General features: G+C 40.1%; 1 protein-coding gene across 2 annotated transcripts in view; it reads right to left on the minus strand.

Moving 5' to 3' along the window:
- Chrm3 (cholinergic receptor, muscarinic 3, cardiac) overlaps window positions 1-20,558 on the minus strand; it is a 485,577-nt gene that overhangs the window by 233,690 nt on the left and 231,329 nt on the right. For both annotated transcript variants that reach the window (XM_006516468.4, NM_033269.4), the window contains exon 3: window positions 13,052-13,114. The gene's annotated coding sequence lies outside the window, so the exon portion shown is untranslated. The remainder of the gene's footprint in view (window positions 1-13,051; window positions 13,115-20,558) is intronic.

The following is a 20,558-nucleotide window of genomic DNA, read 5'->3' on the forward strand; positions in this document are numbered from 1 at the left end:
CATATACACAAGACATACAAAGAGTATTTAATTTTGGTCTCTTCAAAACATCTTGACTGGGCAGTGGTGGTGCACACCTATAATCCAGTCATTCCAGTCAGAGGCAGGCAGATCTCTTAAGTTTGAGGCCAACTTGTTCTACAGAATGGGTTCCAGGACAGTTAGGCTTATACAGAGAACCCTGGTCTGGGAAAACCAAAAGAAAAGAAAAAGAAAAAAAAAGTATCTTGAAATCATGGAACTCAAAAAATCTGCTAGAAAGGCAGGAATAGATAAAAGTAAGATTATCTCCTATTCTACAGATTGGAAAAAAAAAAATCCCAGTTCAGTCTGTGAGGTCAAGAAAGAGACTAAAGTTTATAAGGAAGTAACCTTGAGCTCTATTGTTAGATCTCCCCCCCCCCCAAAAAAAAGTTGTTTTTGTGACAAAACAAGAAACAGTTTGACATGATTCTGCTTGGCCCTTTGGCATGCAAAAATACTAAGGCTGGCTGACATTCTGGCTGCACAGTTCACAGCTGTGTAATCACTGGGGTCTAGGACTCCTGACTATACTTAGTTCACCCCGTGGATTCCTTTTGAGACCAAGACAATGGAACTTATAATTAGCAAACTACTATAAGTCTAGAACTATGACACATGAATAGAACTCTTCCTTTTTCTCTTCCCCTCTCCAGGAGCATAAAAATAGAACAAGGAACTCAAATCACTTTTAATAAAAATATAACCAAAGATGGAACTTGGCAAGAGCAATGCCCAGTGAGAGAAGCAGGGTGAGTCTTATTTTCCTCTGACACTCAGACTTCTTTCTGACATGCAGGCGTGGATGTGAGCCTGTCAGAGAGGGATTGCTAACCGATGCCTTGCATTTACATCCCCAGTACAGGGGTCAGAGGTCATCCATGCGATGTGCTCACAGCATAAGCAGATATGTGAAAAAAATTAATCACAATACGAAACTGTATAGGCGATATGTATTTTCTTCTATGTCCTGAAGCATTTCACATAGCATTCAAGTTACTCTGTCTTCCAGTGCTTTGTGCCTGGGCGTCTTCTTTGCTCTGCTACTTCTGCTCTCCCGACCTATTACTAAATAAAGTAAGGGTCATTTGAACAAAGTACTGCCAAGCCATGATAGTCAGTCTGATAAACTGAAGGGCTAAGTATTAACAAGCATGTAGCGCATATGGCATGGATCCTGAGAAGAAAAAGATAGATCATGTCCTAAGTGGGACTGACTAAAATCACGGGAGACCTCATAACCCTGCTTAGGAAAAGGTACAATTTACAACTGATTTACAACTTGTGAGTTGTTTACTTGTGGAATTTTCCATTTAATATCTTCTTGATTGATTGATTAATTAGTTGTCTGTAGGTAACAGAAATTTGGGAAACAAAATCGTGAATAAGAGAAATCATATTACAAATCCAACCCAGAGACTATTACTTTCCCTTGGTCCACTGATACTAACTCATTTTTTCTGACTCCTTACTAATTTCTGCTTCATCTCTTTGACAGCTGTCAGATCAATATTCCAAAATAACAGCTCAATTTCCAGTTCAAAATCATCAAGTGACCATGCAACTCCTGGAAACAAGAAAATGGGACAGCAATGTTCCTTTAAGCGTAATCTTTTTTTTTTTCATTATATATGTTGATCGTTTATTTCATTTTTTTTAGCTGTAGAACATGATTACTTTCCAAAGTGTCTTAAAAAAATTATAATTAACAGTAATGCAAGAGAAAGCAAAAACTTGACCTTTAACCGAAACATTATTCAGCAACTTATTGATATGAGTTTCAATAAAATATCAAATTCACATTTTAGAAATTATTTAAAAATATAAATGAGGTAGATGTACATAATCAGAGAAAATGAAAAACCTATTTCACATGAGTTATAATAGTGCAGAGAGCCATGTAACAGGATAAATTAAAGCACGCGCGCGTGCGCGTGTGCACACACACACAGAGTATTCAAGTATCTGCTTATTTATCCCGATTTTCTTTCAAATAGTATTTTAAAATACATTATATGTTTTGAAGTGATGTAAGAACAATTAATGAAAAAGGAGCTATGATATTGAAAGAGAACAGTCATTGGTGATGGTGACAATGGTGGCAGTTGTGCATAGAAGGCTTGGGGGGAAAATAGAAGAATGATCTACTTTTATTATAGTGTAAAAAATTAAAATAAAAATATTTAAAATAAAATATTTATTGCCTTTCTACCCATCCTTTTATTCTTAATTCTAAAAATATATAAAAACTGTATAACTATATTGAAAATAAGTGCACAGTTCATAGAAGAATAGACTCAGGGTCTTGATAGTCTTAAAACTTAATCTTGATTTATCTTTCTGCATTTCCCCTCCAACTCTGTCCCACCTAGAGTGCCCAAAGAAGTGTCCTGATTCTCCTTGGTTCACAGGTTTTTCCCAACTCCAGTTTCTTTTGCCATGTCCACCAGCGGGTTTGCAATTCCTCTGCCAGACTCTTCCTATCACCATCCACCAAACTCTGTCTTTTAAAGTTCAAGCGGGTGCAATCAATTCTTCCTGCCTCATCTCAGCAGAACATTTCCCTTCTGCGTGTCTCATTCTATCCTGCTTTCTGAGTGTATATGACCTATTTTCCACAATTAAATAAATTTGAAAATGTTTAAGCAGTACTAACGTGTCTGGACAATTTTTATAAAGCAACTTCTGGCACTGTAAAGATCTCTATTTCTGATGAGGCGGCCACCCCTCCCTTCATCCATTTGTAACCAGAGCCAGACTCTTCTCTTTCTCTTGTTGCAGACACTTTTCCTAACTAAGCTTGAGTCACTCTCTTCTGAACTTGACTCCCAAGTGCTCCGTGGTCTTTAAACTCTTTCATGTTTTACTACAACACTCGGTTTTAACTCAATTCTGCTAAGTCAGTTGATTGATAATGCACCCTTGATTTGTGAGTCCTCTGCGAATCTAAGACCCTCTTTCTCCATTTCTCAGGTCATGTTTGATTTCCTCACCTTCACCAAGTATCCCAACAAGAGATCTATGTAACTGGAATACCACTCCCCTGTTCCTGGTAGTTTCTCTAATTCTTACCCACCTTGATCTTTGGCTCTGTCCACACTGTATCATAATCTGGCTAAGATCTTTACTAAAGCCTTCTTCCTCTACTGCAAGATTTCTGAATAAATCTGCTGTGACTCATCCCATTTTGCAAGGGGGGCAAGGCCCTGTCAGTTATTTAAATCCTGCTACTGCTGACGTTGTAACCCAGTGCCTCATGCTATGTTGCAGCTGTCATGCTAAGCTTCTACAAAACAGTTCTTTCTAATGAAAAAAATTAAAAAAGAGCATTGCATGAACCATTTCATTTGATCTTCACAGTACGGAAGAACAGGCTGAAGTTACCATCTTATGCTATTGAAGAAATGAAATTCAAGGAGGCAGAGCGACTTGACCATAGTGATGTAAACGATATCTAAGAGTGAAGGAAGCTCAGAGAATTACTGGATCCACATGCAACCCCATGCCTGAAGCTAAATGTTACTCTTTTCTAGTTCACAGACAACATAGGGCTGAGATGGGGAAGAGATAGTACAGAGGTCTCCTTTTCCTTGTTATTTCCGTTTGCCCCTGCTCAGCAGAGGGGAAATAATCGAAACAGCTAACATTTATTGACTGCTCGGCAAAAGGCAGGTGCTATATATAAACACCTTACCTGTAACTACCTCATTTGTCTCTCCTGATAGTGTTTATGAGGTGCTTATGACTACTGAGTACAGATGGGGGAAAGAGATTAGGAAATTAGTTTGCTCAAGGGGCAGTGAGCATTGAATCAACACCCATGTGCTTTAAAGCCACATTTTTAACCTTCATGTCAAGGCTGTTCAAATTTTAGTGTGCCCATGAGTCAAGTAGAGACACTGATGACTCCTGCATGCGATTCTGTAGAACTGGGATGGGGTCATAGCTTCTGCACTGTTAGTAAGCTTTTGGCTGATGCTCCATGGACCACATTTGAGTATTAGATTCTTTTTATTAATCCCTGAAAGGGCTGAATGTGGTCACACAAGTGACTGGTGTTCCAGTTTCAGGGAGTCTGAGGGAGAGAGAGAGAGAGAGAGAGAGAGAGAGAGAGAGAGAGAGAGAGAGAGAGAGAGAGAGAGAGAGAGGACACCACGATTTTCTCTCTGAGCTAAGTCCACTCTTCAATTTTGTTTAGAGGACCCATAGTCATTTTCTGTGACAGTCCATACATCTAGCTGCAAACCATACGTTCCCCCTTCTCTCATAAGAATACCTGCAGTATGAAGCATATGCAACAAGATTCTGGGAAATATTTAATGTTACTCAATACATACTTTAATCATCCTTCTTCCATATGAACACAACCTTGACTTTATTACAGTCTCTGTGTCCCACTTGGTTTCTCAGTGAGACACATTCATATAGATTATTACTCCAGCTCATGCCACTTGTCATTAAGCATCCACTCAAATGAAACTTGTTGATAAACTAATAGAATATAATAGCTTGATTTTCCAGTACTGGAGATGAAATGTATGACCTTGAATACTCTAGCTGACTGCTTGACCATTCAGTCATATCTCAGGATTCGTGTTAAGCTAGAATTAAACGTAGAATCACTCTGATACCCTTAGTGGGTCTTAAACCTGAAATGCCCCTGCCTCATCTTCCTGAGTAGTTATGGTTACAGACTAATGTCTCCAGCTCAATCTACATTTTTTTTAATTAGGTATTTTCTTCAATCTACAATTTTTTAAGGTGTAGAAATTATATGAGTTTACAAAATGGGTTTTTCTCATTTATTTTTGCTTTTACATTTTAATTTATTAACAATTTGTTATTGAGAACTTGGCAAATAATAGATATTACACATAGAAAGAAACCCAAAGCCTATGTACCTCATTGATATTCTATATATTCAGAACAGCAATGCTGAAGCTGTGGAGCTTCACCTGGGATCTCTTACTTTCAGTATCAAATATAATTTTAAGCACCTATATAAAAGCAAAAAAGAAAAAGTCCACATCAAAGTCAAAACCAGAAAAACAACTAACTTTATGTCCTCCTCTTCATGACTCAAGTGTGTATTACCTGCACTATCTTTCCTCAACACTAATACCCTTCCTCTTTTTCTTTTACACATGCTATGCTGTACCAATGTGTACAATTGTGTGTATGCATATATGTGCATATATTATGCATCTATTATATAATAACTATAAAATAATGATAAGAATAAATAACATATAAACAAAATATATTATAAATTATATATTATATGTTATATATATGTGTGTGTATTTATCATAAGCTAGGATCTAGATATGAGGGTTCATTATTCCATCATTTTCTGATCCCCTGCAATGAACTAGTGTGTACTGTGCTTGTACCTTATGACAAATTTGAAAATCAAAATCCAGAATTTTATAATTACATGACTTCCCTATCTCAAGACACTCATTTTAATGTGTATGTGTAGGGTGCTACAAAACAACATTTTATTTAATCAATTACATTTAGCTTGCTCAGTTTTGTCTTTGTTTTGTTCACTGATTCAGAGGAAGTGATAGGATGTGGTAATTAATGTCACTTCACAATATAAAACCTCATTATATACAGTTAGCCCCTGCAGATGTTTGCTCTAAAATGTGACCCTCTCCATAGCCCCCCTTTAGATTTTGGGAAGTGAAAAATCAATCAGTTTTCATTAAATTCATCATGCTTGGTTGATCTGTGGTGGTCCAAAACGGCAGGCCTTAATCGCTTGTGATGCTTATAAACTGTCTTTCAAGAATTGCTTTCTGATCACAGATAATCTCTTCTCTCCAAATCTTTCTCCCTGCAGGGTGGAAGGATCCCCCCATGCTCTCATACCCGCCCCTTACTCTTAGGTGCTACACTAGGAATTTTATGAGTAATTTCTTTATCATTCTCAATGCAATCTTGAGAGGCAAGGTGGATCACGGACCCCACTTTACAGATAGAAACTAAGGCCAAGGGAAGTGAAATTATAACTAATGTCATGTCTATTACCAGAAGGCATAACAGATCCAAAGTGCTTAACTTGACATTGTTCTGGTTCATTGCCTGCCCCACCGACGGTCACATCTGTCAAAGCAACAGCCCACACTCTAGTACCAATTTCTGTCCTAAGTTGCTTCCTATTGTTATGATTAAAAAACATAACCAAAACCAACACAGGAAGGAAAGGGGTTATCTCCTCTGACAAGTTATAGTCCATCATGAAGGTAAGTTGGCAGGCATGTAAAACAAGAACCTAGAAGCAGGGACTAAAGCAGAGGCCATGGAGGATCACTGGTCACTGGCTTGTTCCCTGTGGTTTGCTCAGCCCGCTTTCTTATAGAACCTAGGACCACCTGGCCAGAGGTGGTACCACTCCCAGTGGACTGAGTTCTCCCACATCAATAATTAATTAAGAAAATGGATTGCTCTCAGAGGCTGAGTTACCACCAGAAAACACACATGGGCTTAAATGAGGTCCCAGACCTGTATGTTTCAGATGTGCAGCTCAGTCTCCATGTGGGTCCACCAACAACTGGAGTAGGGGCTGTCCCTAAAGCTGTGATCTGACTGGGGTATCCAGTCCCCACAGGACTGCCTTGTCCAGCCTCAAAGCAAAAGGATGTGCCCACCGTGGCAGAGACTTGATAAGCCAGGGTGGGGGGAATATCCAAAGGGAGGGTGTACCCTCTCAGAGAAGAAGGGAATGGAGGATGGGGAGAGGGCCTCTGTGAGGTGGGGACCAGGAGGGGGCATAAATAAATAAATTAAAAAATAAAATAACAATGAAAATAAAATTTACAGGTAACAAAAAGAGAAAGAAAATGGATGTGCCTACATGCCAATCCAATGGGAGTATTTTTCATAGGTGGGATTCCCATGCCTCAAATGATGAGCTGCGTCAAGAAGCTTTGTGACAAACAAATTAAAAGAACATAATCTGTTCTTTTTAGAATGTTGGAGGGATACAAGTCCAAGACTGAGTCTTCTTGGCTCATATACGATGTCTTTCCATTAGGCCTTTCTGTAGTTCTAGAGTAGAAGGAGTTAAGTTTGCTCTCCTAGGTCCCTGACTCCCTTCACGATTGCTCTGTTCTTGTCCCCAACCACCTTCCAGACATCCTGCTTTCAAATGCCACCACTTTGGAAGTCAGGATTATAACATATTGATTTTGGGGGATGAAACCAATCAAACCGTAACACCTATGACTACTAACATTTCTATAATAAGAAGGCACTATTCCTGTAATCAAAACACATAAACAAGTTTACATAGCAAAGTGCCATGCTCTGAGTACTTTAAAAGGCGTGTGTTGCTGCCTCTCAATGTTAGTCCCACCCCTTACCCAAGTCAAGGTTTTTCAGTGCTTTTCTCTTATGTTCAAGATGAAATGCAAAGCTCCTTTAGCACTTCTTCTCCATCCTGCTAACCCATATCCCACAAGTGGGTATCAATGTTCAAGTGTAGTCACTTGCATTACCTTCATATCCATGACCCCTTGGCATGATTTCTTATTTCCTCTCTACTTAAACTCTGCCCTCTAAGGAAGACAACTACTGTAAGTTTTTTCTCACTTGGCATTTGATTTTATATAGACACATAAAATCATCACATATGACACAAAAGTAGGAGAAGAATTGCCATGGGAATAAAGGTGACCAATTGAGGTGCGAGAAAAGAGAGGGTTGGGTATGAAGGGGATGTTCTCAGTGTATACACACAATGCAGACTTGCATACAGACTGAAAATTCAAGTAAAAGGAGAGAAAAGTGGAAATATTTCAAATTGAATTTACATACACAGTAATGTTTCTGTTTGCCAAAAGATAAAGACTTATGCCCATGTTGTACTTTCATCTTAAATAAAATATGTTTGGCTTTAAAATCAATCAACCAATCAATTCATCAATCAATCAATCATCAATCAATCAATCTAGTTTCAGATTGTGCTTTCATGAATCAAACAATCATCAACCAACCAACCAATCTAGTTGTCTCATTTCATATTATGCTTTTCTTATAAAGTTGTAGTTCTATGCTCCGAAAGCCACACAAACACACTATCTCTTATTCTAACTTGCACACCATTTACCACCTCTGTTTAATAAACATTTCCTCTAAAGTATCTTTGTGCCTCTACCTAGAAACAGACCAAAGATACAGACCATGGAAGCTTAATCACATTGCTTGTAACTGGTCTCATACTGAACAATTTACAGCATTAAAAAAATACACACACACGGCTTATCATCGATACTGGATATGCAGCTCATCAACGAAAGCTGCTTATTAAAGCATCACTGAAGGTCACTTAGCACGCCTGTCAGAGGAACATGCAGCAAGAATTGAATAACTATCTTGCTGAAAGAACATGTTGAAATTGGAAAGGGTTTGAAGCCTCGGAATAATGAGAAATTGTGTAAATAGAATTTCCTTTGTTTCTCTATGATACATTGGAATGTAAATATAGCACATGCTCACACACATTTACACACACAGTCACCCACACACACTACACACACACACTAAAACACACACTCCTCACACACACACACTCACTCACTCTCTCTCTCTCTCTCTCACACACACACACACACACACACACACACACACACACAATCTGTTTTATCACATAACAAACTTCCTCTAAGGGTTTCTTCTATGTGCAGTGGTATAATAGGAAGTATATTTTCTCATTGCAAACATCTCCTGACATGTTCATGTGCATTTGCTTCTATGAGCACATGTGTGTGGAGGCCAGAGGTTGACCTTGGGTATTGTCCTCAAACACTCTCTCCCTTGTTAGCTGGGCCACAACTGCTCACTACACCCTTGAGCTCACTGATCTGGCTAGCCAGGCTAGCCTGCAATGCCTTCTCTCCATCTTTCTCTCACTGAATTAAAAAAGCACGCACCACTCTGCATGGCCTTTTACAGTGGTGCTCGGATGTCATATACTTTACCAACCAAGCTACTCCCTCTAGCCTCCCATATCTGACTTTTATTTTAGGTATGTATTTTAGAAGATGGATGGCCATTTTTGTTCAATTTTAAAAGCAGATTGTTCTGTTCAATAGGATCAGTCTCAAATCTCAAATGTTTTCCTAACATATAATTATCATCTTCCAGAGACCCAAAAGTACTGTCAATGTGACTGAAATCAGAATGTAAATATTTTATCAACAGCTGTCAAATCTCAATTGGCAGCAAACAGAAGGCCCCCGAATTACTATCATCTAAACAGAAGACTACATCACTTAATTGACAGATAAAACATTCTTCTGGTTTCCATGTTCCTGTCAGCATCTTTAGTGCATTAACACAGTGTCCCACTATACACAGTTGCTGTGACAATCAGCATGAAGATGAAATGACTTTGATGTGCTCTTGGGGAGACATCCAGCATAGGGCAGCTGTCTGCTTTTCAGTCGCTTCAACTCATGGTATCTATGATGTCTGCCCCTGACATAGAGTAAATAGCAGTGCCAGTGGACTATTACTATGTCCATAAAAAGGTAAGCGTTTGTCATCACCAGCTTGAGAAATCAAGGTTTGACCTTTTGAGTACTCATTCAACTAACCATCTGACTATGAATGTGCTAGGCTTAACCAATAATCTCTCGTAGGATGCACAGAACTAACCTGCCACCCCTACAAATCAAAGAAGCCACTGGAGTGAGATTTTTCAAGTGGTCTTTCCAAACTGATGTTATTTTCTGTTTGTACCACTGTCTGGCTCTCTGTCACTTTCCTTATTGTCCCCTCCCTATTTTTTCCCTTCTTGCCCACTGAAGCCGCAGACGTATTGGAGCACTCTATAAATATTGTTTCATTTCTCTGAGGGCTACTAAGCCTACAAGATTTTCTGATTCTACAGATACACCTTTAATAAATATTTTTAAGTCTCCTGAAAGGAAAGGTGTACTTTAGGGAGGGAGAATAACAGATGAGGTCCTGTACTCCTAGAGTTTATACTGTGCCATGGTGAGAGAAAGACAGCCAAGTATAAATAAATATGATCCAATTACATCTACCTTGCTCTTAAGCTTCATCAGTAATATTTGCTAACAAGAGAACATTTTAGCATGACTTTTAAAATTACACCCTTCCCTTTTAAAAGGGAATAGAACGGGGAGGGTGCGGAGGAGAGAGGAGAAGAGAGAAAAGCAGCAGAGAGGAGAGAGGTGGAGAGGAGAAGGAAAGGAAAGGAAGGGAAAGGGAGGGGAGGGGAGGGGGGAGGGGAGAGGAGGGGAGGGAAGGGAAGGGACAGTCTAGGAGAAAAATGAATGAATGGAATTGTCAAATGGTACCACATACCAAGGGCAGTGTCAGGGCCCCAGGGGGAGAAAGCAATGAGGTGCATTCAAGAAGAGAATCAGAAAGAGTGAGGCCAGAGATTAGGCAGCAAAGGGAACAGGGACACGTGGGAGCCAGATCCTAGCAGATGCTCCAAGTCATGGAAATGTGTCAGGGTTCATTGTAAATGTATGGGGAAGAACACGGGTTCCAGCAGGTCTTACTAAGCTTCTCAGTGTTGTGCCAGAGTGTAAGTCAGGTGACCACCCGGAAGCTAATGCTCTAGTCTAAGAGGTAATGCAATGCCTTAGAGTAGTGAGGACTACGGCAAAAGATGCCAGAGACCCAGAAAGTATTTGGGGGAAAGTGAAGGGAAAAGAGAGGAGCTGACAACTCAAGGACCCTTGGGGGGGGGGGAGACACTTGCAAGGAGGTGAGGGACAAATCTGTGTGATGAGCCTATAGGCATGCCTTCACACTCTCCCCTTACAAAGAAAAAGCAAAGGTCGGGAAAGGTGAAGTGACTTTTAAAAATCTATTTGAACAAGCTGAGCATCACCTGGCAGGCTGTCCTCTTTGTTTCTAGCCTAGGTCTTTCTCTTATTATGCAGCTCCTCCTCCCCAGACACAGCTCAGACCCCGCCCCCTCAGTGCCTGGTATTATGTTTCTCTTGGAAAGAAATTTCATTACATATCTTAGCTTTTATCTGCATTATTTTTTTTCTGGAGGCAAATAAACATGAATGAAAAATAATGGCTGTATGAAGAAGAGTATTTGAGACTGAGATAGTACAGGGTAAAATATGAATTTTGGTGGCTTCAGGCAGACCATGTCTTCTAAACATTTATTTCAAAAGGACAAACTACACTAGAGACGCGACTGCATTCCCCAGCATTCATAGGCAACCCCAATGCATCTCTGTGCCCCCAGACCCAATGTTTTCCTTTACATTTCTTTTATTTTTTTCCCCAGAAAGGAGTAGACTTACTTGGTTCAACTAATCTGATGAGTGAAATACACTAATGGAAACCTCACGAATCCACAAAACTTCTGAACTGAGCGGGCCCACTTAATAGCTGTAAAAATATAACCAGCAACAATCCAGGCTCCTGGCACCACACCGCCAAGATAAGGACTGGACAGGTGCAACATGGGGAAAGACAACCACAAGTTATAGTGCAAACCCAGCAAACGCCACTGACCGGACACAGTCATTAGTATCTCAGGGATGTCTCATCTTCTACAAAACACAGATAAGAGAAGTATGCACCCTATCATAGTGCTCTAGAGATTAAGTCCTGTGGACAGATGTTGAGCATAAAGGCCCAGTGTGAAGGCTGCAGATAGGCTTCGTCCATCCTTGAATCTGAGTGTCAGATGACCCAACAAAAGCTGGGCCCAGTCAATGCCTGAGTGTACATATGTGTGTCCAAGTGTGTGCATGCTTGTAAGTATGTGTGTGTGCGTGCCCACAGTCTCTTCAGGATCTAGGATATATTCGATATATTCTCTTTATGCTCTTGATGCCTATGAGTGTAGTGCACTGAGATTGAAATCTGAGGCTGTGCATCTCTATTAGGACCTCAAGACAGAAACAAAAGAAAACATTCCAAAACCAATTCTTCCTAAAGAAATGTTCTTTATGGCGGTTACATAGAGCCCATGGGCTCAAACTGAGTCATACAGCTAAAGTAAAGAGTACTAAGAAGATAGGATGGGATGCTGTTTTTTGTTTTTTTCCCCTTCAAGACAAGATTTCATGTGGTAGCCAGACTGACCTGAAACTCATTATGTAGCCCAGACTGGCTTCAAGTTCCTGGCCATCTTTCTTCCTCAGTTTCCTGAGTGCTGAACCTATAGATCTGAGTCACTATGCTCATTATGATATGAACTTTTAGTGGAAGTGCTATGCTGTCCTTCACAGCATTAAGTTTGCCAGGAAGGAAAAGTGGACTTGGGGTAGGATAGTAACAGTATTTGCTGGATGGAAAAAAAATCAGCAGTAACATGCAAAGAAAATTGTATGTTTTATAATCTTCTTTCTTCATGCTCACTATATCTTTGGACCGGTTGAGCCAAGATAATATAAGTCAAAGGAAAGTTCTTAAGCTTAAAAGATTTGAAGAAGCAGGCCACCTTCTCAGAAGCTACTCGAGAATATATATGTACAAGCCAAGACACATGCTGGTAATTCAAATATTCTGCATTCTGATGCTGTTGAGGTAAATTATGTATGTATGTAGATATATATGTATGTACCTTTCTTTCTTTCTATCTTCTATTATATATATATGCATATATATGTATGTATATGTGTGTACATACACACACACATACACACACACACATACAATTTTAAAATAAGCCAGCTTGTTTCAAATTTCAGCAAGCATGCTGTTACTTTAAATCTGAATTGGACCAGGAAAGCACACAGTGTTATTTCTACTAAGACACAATTGAGCATGTCTGTATAGTCATATTGATATGCACAAAGTCTGGCAAGAAATGTGGACATATTATAATGGCATGTGTGTATGAAGACACCACAGTGAAGCCCATTATTTGGAAGGGGTAATGGTGATACATACAGCAGAACCTTTAAGTGGTTCCAAACTCCAACTTACAGTTATATCTATCATTGATCAGCTAATATAGATCAAGTCATTGACTCCCATTTCAAGCAAAGAATCAACTAGAAAAGACACTTACCTTATTGTACCTTTGCTGAAGTTCAGAATGTCACGTGCTTGGTCACTTGGTCAGAACGCAGCACTAGAAAACAACAAAATATGGTTAACAGATGAACAGAACCCTGGGAACGTGGAAGGCAATGGTTTTGAGAAAATATTTTGAAGCAACATACAAAAGTTATAGAATTTTTACCTGGAAGTGAATTTGTAGGTCAGGCTGGCAAAGAAGGTCACTCACTGCAGAAAGTGAGGAGAACAACATTTTTATCCCTCCCTTTTCATCCTCCCTTATTTCAAAGTGAAGCCATGTGCATAATATGCCAGAAAGCCCTGAATTCTGCCTTCCCTCACACCATTCAAAAATATACCCATGCGATGACCTCATTCATGGAGACAATGAAGGCTAAGGAAATCCTTCCACTCCATTCAGGTGTAGTCCTCACTTCAAAACTCTAGGGCTGGAACTATAGAAAACTGACCAAGTATGCTTTTTGCTGTGATAAACACAAAACCAAAGAAACCTGGAGAGGAGGGGGCTGATTTTTCTTCATGGGTTCATGGCTCATCATTGAGGGAGGTTGAGGCAGGAACTGAAGAGACCAGGAAGCAATACAGCTTATTATCTTGCTTCTCCTGATTAGCTCAGCTACCTTTCTTTTACATCTGAGGTTCATCAAGGATGTCTGTGCATAGAGTGCTTCCCCCCCACCCCCCATCAATCAGAAATCAGGAAAACGCCACACAGACATGAGGAGAGTAAATGTGACAGAGGCCGTTTCTCAATAGAAATTCCTTCACACATAGTCTAGGTCTGTAACAATTTGACAAAACCTAACCAGCACACGAAGCTTCTTTAGTTAACTCTATTTTAAAAATTGTGTCTGTATATATATGGAGACTGGAGTACAACACCAGTGTTACCCCTAGGAACACTGTCTACCTCTTTTGAAGAAAGGTATCTCACTGGCTTGAAGTTCATCAACTGATTAGGTAAACTGGCCAATAAGCCCCGGGGACACGTTATTCTCTGTGTCCCCAGTGCTGGAATTACAACTATGTATCACCATAACTAGCATCTTTGAGCAGGACCTAGAAAATACTTATGTGGCAAGCACTTTATCGACTGATCCATCCTTTAAAGGTTAATCAAAAAAATAAAAGCGGTGCTATGAAAAAACAATTCGGGGGGTGGGAGAGTGTAGATGTGAAGGATGCTACTGTGGAGATATGAAGGGGAGCATCAAAGGGAGAAGTAGGTGGGAGCCTCCAGTCACATGCACTGGACTGTCTCAGCAAGAAAGAGGGAACCGAGGCAAACTCTGCAAGTGTGGCCCGTGACAATAAAGGCTCAGAGACACCCAGAAAACTTTAAGAAGGTATTGTAGAATCTAGAAAATGTAACTGGTAAGTCAAAAATAGATCTGCATCATATTCATTTAAGTCTGCAAGGAATAGATGGAAAAAAACAAGAAACAATGGGCACTCAGTCAATTTGAGAACCATTTCTCCCAGAGCACGAGATGCCTGCCATGTGGGCACCTGTTCTGCCCTTCCTTGGGACTTCCCTTGTACCACTCTGCACAGCATAGGAACCAGCAAGAGACTCTTGTCTATTTGCGCCTGAAATGAACACAACATTATGGACCCTTCCTCTCCTAGGAGCACTTGGTTAAGAAGAGTATGCAACAGAAGGAGTGGCTATGGGGCTGAGCATTCTATGACACAGAGGGGAACTGAGGCTGTGGTGTGGGCAGGACTTAGGTTAGCACAGTCTAGGCCTTGAATCTAGTTCCGTTTGAGTGTCCTGCCTTTGCATTCTTGTGATTGCTACATAAGCACAAGGACATTTACATCATCTCTACAGCCATATATCCTTGGAAATGAACATCTATACCTATGTCCACCTAAACACTCCTGTCCCTTCCAGAATGTGGTCCAATGACACGTTGGTGGAGGAAGGCAGGCAGTACTTCTCTCTTTCATACCCATCTAGCCAGCAGCACACAGACACGCTGCTGAGTGCAGAGTTCATCCCTCACTGCTGCTGTCCTCATAGGACTGAACAGTGGCATTGTAAGTGTGTATGGCCATGCGTGCCTTTTCAAGTGGGCACTGAAGACTGAACTCCAGGGCAGATGCACAGCCAGACTATTCCTTTCATATGCAAGTCCATCACCTCATACTAACCTACCATATTCCAGAGATCAGTTAGCAAACCACCAGCCACAGTTTGGGTTTCATTGTTAAAACTGGTTCAATCTGCCAGGGCAGACTTTGGTCAACAAAGTTGTCCAATTTACAACCAGGACTCCTGGTGTGCTGACATCTTGGATCCAGATTGCTCTGACAAGTCAATATATAGCTATGTGTAAGGCAAACTTAGACAAAATTACATTAATGTGACAATGGTTTATGAGGAATAGATTATGAAAGATTTCATTGATATAAGTTTCTGTTCACTAAATGAATTTGGGAGCAATTTCTGGGACTGAAGACCCCCAAGTTTCTCCAGTATCAGATATAGCAAAGTATTCATTTTGAAAACTAGCAAACGTGCTGGCTTCTGTTCTGGCTTCAAAGTCATCTTATTGCCAATTAATTGTACATGGGATTCACTTGAGAGTAAGCTGAAAATCTTGGACTATAGAAGATTGGCTTTTGCAAACCCCAGTAACTATGGTTCAGTCTTAGAATATTTCTGGTGATGTCAAAGATGACTGCTGCAATTATGCAGATAGCTGAACATAGAGGGGTACAGTAATGGGGACAGAAAAATAACCACAGAAAGCTAGAAGACAGATTTCTTTCCATGAGACTGCAAACTATTCTTTTGATTGACAACATGTAAGAGTTAGGTTGCCTGACCACTACTGAAGTAACAGAAGCTGAAGTCCAACTCTGGACTTTCAGGATGATAATCCAACAGGATTTATTTCCTTAAAACTTTGCTACTTTTTAATTATTTTGAGGATACACATTCTCTTATCTCCAGAAAGAGACAAAACATCAACTGAGATGTCCGCCTCCCTTTTTTCAATTTAACTAGATGATAAATGAGTCCCCAGTCATCTGATTTAGATAGAATTGAACCTGCTTACAATCTTGAAATAACTTGGCTTAATTAACTAATTTAACTCTTGAATTCGTCTGAAATTAGATCCTGGACCCTTAGGGATGATCAAAATATTCCCATTTCAATTTCAAAGTTTGCTAGTCTATTCTATTTGAAGATCAAAATAACAAGTGGTTTGGCAAAATTGAGATTGAAAGTCTTTTTACGGGTTTATGATAAATACAGCACCTAAACTCAGAGGCTAGGCAAGGCCTATCTGCATTCCATTCTTGTTGATGCTCATGCAGAAGTTACCCATTCCCTGATCTGTCCCTCATCTCACTTCTCATTGTTCCATTCAGAGTAGGGGAGACAAAGTAATTTATGACATGGAACAGTTGTTTGGTTGTGTGTATGTGTGCACATATGTGCATGTGTATCCATGTGTATGTTCATGTGTGCATGTGAGTGTGCATATGTGTGTGCATGTGTGGATATGTGTGAGTGTACATGTAGGTGTGTATTTGTGTGTATGTGCTTGTGTGTATATGTGTGAGTATGCAAGTAGGTATGTATGTGTGTGTATGTGCATGTGTGTATATGTGTGAGTGTGCATGTAGGTGTGTATGTGTGTGTATGTGCATGTGTGTATATGTGTGAGTGTGCATGTAGGTATGTATGTGTGTATATGTGTGTATGTACATGTGTATATATGTGTGTATATGTGCATATGTATGTGTGAGTGTGCATATATGTATGTGTGTATATGTGTGTATGTGCATGTGTATGTATGTGCATATGTATGTGTGAGTGTGCATATATGTATGTGTGTATATGTGTGTATGTGCATGTGTATGTATGTGCATATGTATGTGTGAGTGCGCATATGTGTATGTGTGTATATGTGTGTATGTGCATGTATGTGCATGTATGTGCATGTGTGTTATGTGTGTGTGTGTGAACTTAGACACATGCATATGGAAGTCAAAGGTCTACTTTGGGTACTGTCCCTCACATGTCATTTACCTTGTGCTTTTGACATAGGGTCTCTCATTGGGACCTGTGGCTTACTGATTAGGCTAGGCTAGCAGGCCACTGAGCTCTAGAGATCCTCCTGTTCCCACCTCTCTAGCTCTGGAATTAAAATTAAATGCCGCCATACAGACTTTTCACATAGATGCCAAGGATGGAACTCAGGCCCCCAGGCTTCTACAGAAGGCTCTTTACCAACTGAGCTATCTCCTCATTCCTAAAATAGTTCTTTAAATAAAACAACCTCATCCTATATAAGATAACCCCAAACAACAGCAAGCAAAAGGAGTTGGGAGAATAAGGGTTGGTCATTTCAATTGGTAAATGAAATCCACAGATCCAATACAGGTCCAATAACTGTCTGAAAGCATTGTCAAGTAAATAAATGTAGTGGCTGGCAGGCAGGCAAGCTTGGTGCCTCACCCCCTTTAAAACACAGATACCTATGATTAGTAGGAGCAACCACAACAAATATTTACCAAAATTTGGCCTGAGTTTGTTTTCTTCCTTCCTTCCTTCCTTCCTTCCTTCCTTCCTTCCTTCCTTTCTTTCTTTCTTTCTTTCTTTCTTTCTTTCTTTCTTTCTTTCTGTGACATTAATATTTTTTTAATTAGGTATTTTCCTCATTTACATTTTCAATGCTATCCCAAAGGTCCCCCATACCCACCCCCCCAATCCCCTACCCACCCACTCCCCCTTTTTGGCCCTGGCATTCCCCTGTACTGGGGCATATAAAGTTTGCAAGTCCATTGGGCCTCTCTTTGCAGTGATGGCTGAGTAGGCCATCTTTTGATACATATGTAGCTAGAGACAAGAGCTCTGGGGTACTGGTTAGTTCATATTGTTGTTCCACCTATAGGGTTGCAGTTCTCATTAGCTCCTTGGGTAATTTCTCTAGCTCCTTCATTGGGGGCCGTGCGACCCATCCAATAGCTGACTGTGATCATCCACTTCTGTGTTTGCTAGGCCCCGGCATAGTCTCACAAGAGACAGCTCTATCTGGGTCCTTTCAGCAAAATCTTGCTAGTGTATGCATTGGTGTCAGTATTTGGATGCTGATTATGGGATGGATCCCTGCATACGGCAATCACTAGACGGTCCATCCTTTCGTCACAGCTCCAAATTTTGTCTCTGTAACTCCTTCCATGGGTGTTTTGTTCCCATTTCTAAGAAAGGGTAAAGTGTCCACACTTTGGTGTTCGTTCTTCTTGAATTTCATGCGTTTGGCAAGTTGTATCTTATATCTTGGGTATCCTAAGTTTCTGGGCTAATATCCACTTATCAGTGAGTACATATTGTGCGAGTTCCTTTGTGATTGGGTTACCTCACTTAGGATGATACCCTCCAGGTCCATCCATTTGCCTAGGAACTTCATAAATTCATTCTTTTTAATAGCTGAGTAGTACTCCATTGTATAAATGTACCACATTTTCTGTATCCATTCCTGTGTTGAGGGGCATCTGGGTTCTTTCCAGCTTCTGGCTATTATAAACAAGGTTGCTATGAAGATAGCGGAGCATGTTTCCTTCTTACCGGTTGGGACATCTTTTGGATATATGCCCAGGAGAGGTATTGCGGGATCCTCCAGTAGTACTATGTCCAATTTTCTGAGGAACCGCCAGACTGATTTCCAGAGTGGTTGTACAAGCTTGCAATCCCATCAACAATGGAGGAGTGTTCCCCTTTCTCCACATCCTCGCCAGCATCTGCTGTCACCTGAGTTTTTGATCTTAGCCATTCTGACTGGAGTGAAGTGGAATCTCAGTGTTGTTTTGATTTGCATTTCCCTGATGATTAAGGATGTTGAACATTTTTTCAGGTGTTTCTCTGCCATTCGGTATTCCTCAGGTGAGAATTCTTTGTTCAGCTCTGAGCCCCATTTTTTAATGGGGTTATTTGATTTTCTGAAGTCCACTTTCTTGAGTTCTTTATATATATTGGATATTAGTCCCCTATCTGATTTAGGATAGGTAAAGATCCTTTCCCAATCTGTTGGTGGCCTTTTTGTCTTATTGACGGTGTCTTTTGCCTTACAGTAGCTTTGAAGTTTCATGAGGTCCCATTTGTCAATTCTTGATCTTACAGCACAAGCCATTGCTGTTCTATTCAGGAATTTTTCCCCTGTACCCATATCTTCGAGGCTTTTCCCTACTTTCTCCTCTATAAGTTTCAGTGTCTCTGGTTTTATGTGGAGTTCCTTAATCCACTTAGATTTGACGTTAGTACAAGGAGATAGAAATGGATCAATTCGCATTCTTCTACATGATAACCGCCAGTTGTGCCAGCACCATTTGTTGAAAATGCTGTCTTTTTTTCACTGGATGATTTTAGCTTTCTTGTCAAAGATCAGGTGACCATAGGTGTGTGGATTCATCTCTGGGTCTTCAATTCTGTTCCCTAGTTTGTTTTCTATTGCTGTGATAGACATCAGCAACTTGAGAAGGGAAGGTGGTACTTGATTTAAAGTTAGAGTCCATAGTTATGGGAATTAAAGGTGACTCTTGGTGCAGGAAGCTGGAGGCAGGAACTGAAGTAGAGACCATATTGGAATGCTCTTTAATGACTTGCTCAGCTGCCCTTGTTATGTAGTCCAGTTCCATTGCCCAAGGATGGTGCTTCCCACAGTGGGCAGAGCCCTCCTTCTCCCATAACAAATGTTTAGATTTCATGCCACATAACAAACCCTTAATGATTTAATGAGGTAGCACAGGATCATATAAAATCAAAGTATAGATCAAGCCTGTTGGTTTCAGCAGCCAATTAAATCACATATACTAAAAGATGCAAGAAAAACCAACAAAGAAACTTGGAATAAAACAAACACACATGATTTTAATATCTAGTCATCCCATTTATTATTCAGTTCTACTGTATACAAATACCAAATGCTAGTTTCAGTTTTGATTTTTTTTAATCATAAAGCCCTAGAAAATTGAAGCTGAAAATGCATATTAGCTCAATTCCTACAGATTCTGAACTCCATTTTTTGTTCATAGTAAGCTTAAAATGAAATCAGAATTTTAAGCAGGCTGTGGCTGAAGACAAAGCAGACATTTATTCACACTTCCCCGTTTACTGACATCATTCAGTACAAGGATTAAAAAAGCAACACCCTCAGATTCCAGCTCCACATATTAAGGTAAACTTTTTAGTGTATATCAATTTCCAAAGGAGTAGATCTCAGCATAACACTTTTCATACTCTACCAGCTCCTTTTATAGTGATTATTTATAAGTAACTTTTATTTTTAATACACAATTCTGTGTGTGAGGTGCATGCCTGTCTATTAGTGTGCATACATGAGTGCAGGTGCCCATGGATTTCAGAAGTAGCAGATCCCTTGGAGCTAGAGCTACCAGAGGTTGCAAATTGCTTGACATAGGTGCTAGGACCCAAACTCACGATGTCTGCGAGAACACCAAGTGCTCTTAAGCCCTGGACC

The sequence above is a fragment of the Mus musculus genome, chromosome 13 (genome assembly GCF_000001635.26).
Source record: "Mus musculus strain C57BL/6J chromosome 13, GRCm38.p6 C57BL/6J".
NCBI classification, from domain to species: Eukaryota; Metazoa; Chordata; class Mammalia; order Rodentia; family Muridae; genus Mus; species Mus musculus.